The 7,528-nt window shown below is 42.4% G+C and overlaps 1 protein-coding gene across 1 annotated transcript in view; it reads left to right on the top strand.

Annotated features, from left to right (window-relative positions):
- Positions 1-4,413: 4,413 nt before the first annotated feature.
- The window catches only part of LOC124153767 (potassium voltage-gated channel subfamily KQT member 1), a 597,365-nt gene continuing 594,250 nt past the window's right edge, over positions 4,414-7,528 (top strand). Inside the window, exon 1 of the mRNA XM_046527120.1 lies at positions 4,414-5,459. The gene's annotated coding sequence lies outside the window, so the exon portion shown is untranslated. The remainder of the gene's footprint in view (positions 5,460-7,528) is intronic.

The raw sequence follows: 7,528 nt of genomic DNA, 5'->3' as shown, positions 1-7,528 counted from the left end.
AGGACATTAAATTTGGGGAACATATTTTTTTTGTCTTTGCTAATCTGTCACTAAAATTAGTAAAAGCGTACATAAAATAATTTGCCACTCTATTTTTGATTTAACATTTTTGGTTTTTTTTTTATGGTAGTCCATGGACATAAAATGTACGATGTGGAAGAATGACCCTACAATATTGTACTCAGGGTCCTGTGCAATTCCGCGGGACTTTATACTTCTCTGCCTCCGCTACCCTCTCCCCCACCCACTACTATCGGTTTCCACTCTATTCTGCTGCGCGTCTCCCGTGGCAACGGCGTGTGCCGTGACGAAAGATTTTCCACCATCCTCCGAATCCATCCCCTCCTACGCAACCAATCTCTCCCCCTACTTTTCACCCCCCTACTTCCCATTCCCACCCCGTAAACCCTTTCCATACGATCCCCCCACTCCCTTCTTCCACTCTACCCCCTCCATTCCCCCTCTTCTGTTGGTATTCTCCTTTCCTCGTCTCCCGCCACTTGCTATCTCGTCGGCGAGCTCTCCGCACCCCGAGGGAAGTGTACGTTGCGTAGCCGCCGCAACACCCGCGCCGTTTGCCGCGCCGGCATCAACTACTTCGCCCGGCATCACCGATGAGCCGGCCTTTAACCGCCTGGAACAGTCTCTCATGACGAGCCGGAAGAAAATACCTTTGCCCCCTCTCCTCGTTGAGGTATCCGTCGTGCACTGTGGACAAGGATAGTGTCACCAACCTCATGAGAACCTCTCGTATCTTCGTCTCAACGTGATATGCGTGTTGTGTGTGGTTTTTATTTTCTTACTCGTGTGTGCTGTAGCGAGTGAATAAACTTGATACTGCTGTAGCTACTGGATCGACAGGTGTGCAATTTGTTTGAGATTGAAACAACTATTTCTCCTACTGAAAATCCATTGCCCACTCAGCGAATAATAATTGAATCCGAATTATAATTCCGAGATCTTTTTGAAAAATTAAGAACGCCTTGTGATTGATGTATGACAAATATATACTCGTGCTCTAATGTTATTGGCGATGCAAGAACATCACTTGAATCAACATCTCTTACTTCATAAACAGATATTTGGTTAATAAATTATAACACCGTTTTATCACCCTAGAAGTTATTGAAACTTGTGATGTAAACAATATATTGATTGTCTTGCCTGATTTTATCGATTGTCGCCCTGAGAACTGAGGAAAAAATGTGATTTAGAAAAATACGGAACTTTAGTGACATTTGCGCCTAATTCTGGATCTTATTCAAAGCAGCTAAACATAAACATTGCTAACTGAAACTTGAGAGACTTCCTCACTCATTTATACCTCAAAAGAATATCCTACGCTAATGAAATATTGGAAATTTTCACTTCAGGTTTATCCATTGTCAAGTATTGAGATTATTTAAGATGATTAATGCCCTTAGAACTCAATAAGGCCGGTAAAAGATTTTATCTTTTTCTTTCATGGAAAATTTCATTCATAACAAAACATTAATTTGAATTTATGTTGATCCAGATTCGCTTACGGAAATAATTTTTCTCCTTTTTTTTGAAGAACGCATCGAATCTGTTTACAGAAAAAAATTGGTGCTTCTCCATCCTGTTTTTGAGACCGATAAATAATCAAGAATATTTAGGCAAGCGCTTGATATGCATTTACTTTTTGTTGTTAAATTCACGTAATATTTAAAATTTTATTTTGAACATATATATATTTAAAATACTGATAATAATAATTTCTCTCTATTACCATAAGTGCTATAAATTATGGAGATACATTTGCGGATTGTCCGCGCTCCCTGAATTTCAGGATTACGGGGTTGGACGCGATAAAAACTGGAGGTAAAACCTTGACGCTGTCGAGTTCAAGGATACAATTTAGCGGAGTTAAACCCTCGCGTGACTACTTGTCTCTTGAGTGTCCCTTGGCTTGACTCATAAGTAAAGGAAAATGATAAAAAATAAACTTAAGCGACCCTATCTGTGAGTGTGTGCGAATTGGGACATTGAAGAAGGATCGGACGCAGGTGAGATAAGGGCGATAGTCGGTGCGTCTGGCCCCGCCGCGCTCAGGCTCCCGTCTCCCGCTGGCGTTTCTCTCACTTTCGCCGGCGGCGGTAGCTAGGTCGTGTTCTTTGGTCGAAAAAAAGGTGACCAGAGAGGGTGAGAGAAAGACAAGGGGAGGTAGAGTGGGGGGTGGGACACGAGTGAGTCTGACGGTGGCCTCTCTCCTCTAATTACAACACACCCCCAGCTAGCGTCGCCGGAGAAAATTGAGTTTGAGTTGCCATCCACGTCTCCTTCAACCCTGATACATCCCTTCTTCTCTTTCAGACACGAAAGCATCATTTTTTTCTGTCGTAGGATACGTAAAGTCCAATAGGTCAGTGTGATAACCAAGTACTAGGAGAAGATATTATCCGTGCTAGAGTATATTTTTATTTTGCTGATTGTCTATAAATCTTAGACTGCGAGCAAATCTATGCAAGAGGGTTTCTATTTTGTCGGAAACAAGACGAATTCCGTGACGGACTGAATTTTGACCTTTCCAGAAAGCGGTGTCGGCTTTATAGTTGTTGTAACCCTTCAAGTGTCTACGTTTTCTTTAGTTTGTATTTTTAAACGGCTTCCGTGAAACTGGGCATAATATTTTATCTCCGTGTGCACCTCATAAATAATCTTTCGCCAAGTGCGCTATAAATTTCTATGTTGTCTAGATTTATAAGAGTAATTTTTAAGCGCAAGTGTAAGATTTGTATATGCAAGCATTCTTCTGGGCTATAAAGCTCACCTATTTGAATTGTGGTTAGTCTATCTGTTGAATGATACATTAAAACGCTTACAATTTTTATGAACAATAGGTTATCTTTTTCCCGAATGTATCTGTCTTTCGAAAGCTTCATATTTGCTTTGACAAAGCATACCATCTCACGTGGCTTATTCAACTTCGTGAGTTGGTCGTTTCTTTTGAAATAGGCCAATACGGACTAACTTGAAACTCATTTTCCTTCCTTAAATGATTATTCGGCAAAGCGTTGAGAGTACACGTGACTAAACTGGAGAATGATAATGTTTAAAACTAAATTCTTCCGTCTACTCCTCCTTATCAACTTGCCGTTCATTGAGGAGCTTTAAGGTGCGACTTACTCGACCCACTTCCGGAAGATATCACTCAGGGCGACGTCGGAGACGCCGGGAATCGGGAGTAAGAGGGAGGATACTCGCCGCGGGAAAAGTAAGGACAGACTGAATAATGTTCCTTGATTGCTAAAAGGCTTTATAAGTTCATTACTACCTATTTTACTCACCTCATCCTCCGGGCTACCTTCTCCCCCATTCCTCCGACGCACTCAATTTTCCTAATACCCTCCCACCTTCCACAGATGGGCTCTTTCGAAACTTTAACCTCCGATATCCTCCGAAAATATATTCCTTGGTCCCCCTCCGCCACCCATTAGGGCAGCGTGATAATTTTTCCTCGACCTTAACTCCTGATCTCAAACTCCGCTTTCCCCTTCTCCCACTCTCACTTACTTTCGATTTCCTCACCCTGGTGGTGCCGAGCTAAAAAGACTCGCTCCTAACCGACTACGCCATAGCCCATTGCCACGCTTTCGCTCTTCAATTTGTTCCGCATTTTTTATTCCCTTACTCTTATCATAAAAGATCGCAGTCTTTTTCCTCCATCAATCGAGACAATTTGTCTCTTTCACACTGCAAAATTGCTCAGATTTCTATTCCGTATAACATATTCTCAATGTAACCTTAGCTTATTTTAACGCTATCATTTTGTAATAATTGTTTTTCTATTACATTTTTATTTGTTCGTCTAATGCAGCAAAATTGCTCTTGAAACCATTTAGCACACATTTACCTACAACGTCTAAACTCAATCATCATTCCATAATAATATATACTGGTTTTATTATTTGATAATATTTTTATTTAGGAATAATTAAAATTGCTTTTGAATCGGTATCCCTTTTATTTCATTTCCTTCGGCTAATCTGTAGTGTCTCTTTACCTGACGTTCATGGTGGTACTTGATTTTTTTCTGCGTGCATTTTAGTTGTCCTCTTCACCTCCAGGGTCGCTCTTTCACCCACTTCCCCTCGGGTTGTACTTCCTACTCCTCCCACTTTTTTTTCCACCTCCCCCTCCAAACTACCTTCCCTTCACCTCTGCACAACCTCCACCCCCTGACTTCACCCCCTTTCCATCCTCACACCACGCCTTCTCACCGTTCCCATTCTTCCAAACTCTCTGCCCCATTCTTCCCCTGCGTTTCCCCCCACGCCCCTCAGTCGAGACTCAGTCCACTTCCTCCCTCCCCTCTCCCCCCTACACCCCCAACTTCTCCACCGCTATCCGCAGAGCACGCCGGCCAGTCGCGGAGCGAGCGGTAGGCGCCTCGACAGCAGACAAACTCGTCCGCTGCCGCGAACAGTTGGGACACTCCGTCCGACTCCCGTGTGAAATAGGGAACCTTTTCCCTGCCGCACCGTGTGAGAGGGAAAGAGACAACTCCTGCGGTTTGGATGAACTTGGACGAAGTTTTCACGCTTTTTTCCTCGCTAGCGGGCCAGTTTCTCTCGCCTAAGTCTTTCTCTGCCTTCGTACTTGTAGTTTCCGCCGGTCAAACCAAAAAAATAAGCCTGTAGATCAGCTCAAGCCGAGCCTAATAGTTGTATATTTAAGTGATTTATCGTATGTAAGCACGTTAGTAAACCTGTGGCTGGTGTAAACGTTAGTAGCCCGCTTCCGCAGCTAAACTGTGACCAATTAGTCGTCACTGATCTAGTTAAGCTTCCTAGTTCATCGCTTTAGGTCAAGGGTGTATCTTCCCTGTTCTGCTGCTAGTAATTGCAATAGTAAGTGCAACGTTAGAGTCGCCTGGTTGATTTGTCAGAGTTTCCGAACATAGGGTCTGCGACTAGTGACTAGGTCACTTCTTGGACGACCATGAAGAGCTCACTCCGCCATCGTGGTAAGAAGTTCCATTGGTAGGACCGTTGCGACCGGTTTGACGATGACGGTCGCGGGATAATCACCTTGGTTGCGCTGCGGAACATCCAGTGACTTCAATTGAAAACTCGGACCGTCTCATCCGTGTGTCGAATAATGTTCATTGGTTTCGGCAGACTTTTTTTTGGAAGCGTGGACGGTATGTGCGCAGTACCGACCCTGGAGGGTATCAGCCCTCGCCATCGTCAGTGACTACTGCTTGTTCCTCGTCCCAATCTTAACACTGTGGGTAGCCGTTGGAGAAGGTTGCCGCAGCACAGCTGAGAGAAGTTTTTAAAGTGGAAGGTGTCTCTCACTTTTGGGTTCTCGCTGTGTCTCGGGCCAGGATCTCGGCATGATGGAAGCCTTGGGTCATCCCGCTGTTGAGTTCTGCCTGCTCGTCTCCGGGAAGGAGTCTAACAATATACGGGACGCGGGTTCCACCGTCGCGATGGGTGAGTGTAGTGAAAGTGTGTGTGATGCGAATGTCTTTGCGTGTGTTTGTGTGGGTGAATTTTGGGGTCATGCTCCGAAATTAAGCGTTTTCAGTAGTGTCTCATCAACTACGTTCCGTCTCCCTCTCGAGATAAGGGTGATGGGCCCTTGTTGACGGATTACCTGGGAAGTGGTTGATGCATATTTAGCGTTGTTGAGGGTTCCACGCCGAGAATTTTTCGGAATTTAAAGCGGGTGTTTTTCATCCACGTTTTTCTAATGTGTATTCCTATAGCTCCTGGTTGTGCATCGTTGTAAAGTCGTAGAAACGTTGAAAGGTTGGAAATGGTGAAAGAATACCTACTTTTCAAAGTTTGTGATTTCCGACAATACCTTGTGGAATTTGCTAAACATTTTGGACGAATAAAATTTTACTTTGTTTTCTATGGAATTTTTTATTAACGCATTACTATGGTTTCGGCGGTCTGCGGACCAGAAGGTGACGTTAACCATCGAAACTATGGTAGTGTGTTCATAAAATTTCTGTGGAAAAACAAAGTTAAATTTTAATCATCCAAAATACCCACTTTTCTTCGCTTTTTGTTCACAGTGATTAACCCTATGATGTTGCGTATCATGACTATCACCCACTCAGATTTGGCATGAGCCAGCAATTTGATTATAAGGGTGTATATATGTAACAACTAGTACCACGAGCCTCGGTATAATTGCCATGGGAATTAAAGAACCTGGATAGCGTAGTGGTCTGCGCATTGGCCCGGTCAAAGGTCCGTGGTTCGATTCCCGGTCCAGGGGAATTTTTTCTCATGGCAATTCTTGCACGTGATATTGTGGGTGTTTGTCTTTAATGCGATTGCATTAGATATCGCTAATGCCATAAACCTTCTGATCTCGAGGCGTACCTCGGGATATTATTTGTGAAATATGGTTTTTACACTAATTCATAGGAAAATGTACGAAGTACGATTTTCAATTGGAATCATGCAGTCTCCCGTGAGCCTTGAAACTTCTTGGAGGGAAACACACTCATATTCAAGTGCGGACTACTTTTTATTTTTTAGTAGGTCGAAATAATACGTTTTGTAGCGCTATCAATTTTTGTTTGTGATCAAGTCCGGGGGTTGAAATTAGATTCTAATGAAAGAGATAGCGCTGCCTGACGCTTCTATTTGATGTTATGGAAATAGCGAACGCCATCAACTTGAAATAGGAAAATTTTTCATTTGTATCACAGCATTCCCGTTCCTTGTGTTAAGTTGTCTTTCAAATACACCGGTTTCTCAATTCATATTTTCATGTTAAGTCCTGATTTCTGTTGAAATAAAAAATCGGATTTAAAGTGGAGATAGTCTAGACTTCTGCTGCAGTTAATGATCCAAGATTGACTTTATTTTAATTTCACACCTATGATATTAGGATTAGTTATGAATTTTCCGTTTTCCACGAATATAACCCCAGATGTGGTGCGGAGAAAAGTGACTGAGTTGACTTTAGTGTTGGTGAAAATAGAATGTAATTTTCGTTCAAATTATAACATATAAGTATCCAGTATTGACGCTTCATTGCGTTATTAGTTTTTTTGGATTAACCGGAGGTGTTTTTCCGCCAGGTATGATATCCCGGAAATGGGCTACACTATGCGCTTATTGGCTATGCTGGACCTCACGATCAGAAATTTCACTGGGAAATCGGTTATAAAGTTCCGAATACTTATTATAAATTGCCTCTGTATCTTGCAGGAATGCATGATTTAACATCATACAACCTTCGGTTCCAGAATTCGTCGTGCTAAATATTTAAGGTATTTTACTCTTGGAGAAGTGTTGTATTACTGCAATACAAGTTTTTTTTTCATTTGGAATAATACCAATGATTCCAACGATTTGATCAATCTTGATTGACTCTAATAATAATGGAAAGAGATTTAGGCAGGATAGGGTCGTAATGCACCGCTTACTGTGACTCCTATGTCTATACATTTTTATAAAGTTTCTAAGTGAAGCGTATGCATAATATTTGCATCGCTTTTCCAAGAATCCTCCCAATTCGACCAAGGTTTTCCCGTTAG

Source organism: Ischnura elegans, chromosome 2 (genome assembly GCF_921293095.1).
Source record: "Ischnura elegans chromosome 2, ioIscEleg1.1, whole genome shotgun sequence".
NCBI lineage: Eukaryota > Metazoa > Arthropoda > Insecta > Odonata > Coenagrionidae > Ischnura > Ischnura elegans.
The sequence above is the reverse complement of the archived record's forward strand: the minus strand, read 5'-3'. Positions and strand labels throughout refer to the sequence as shown.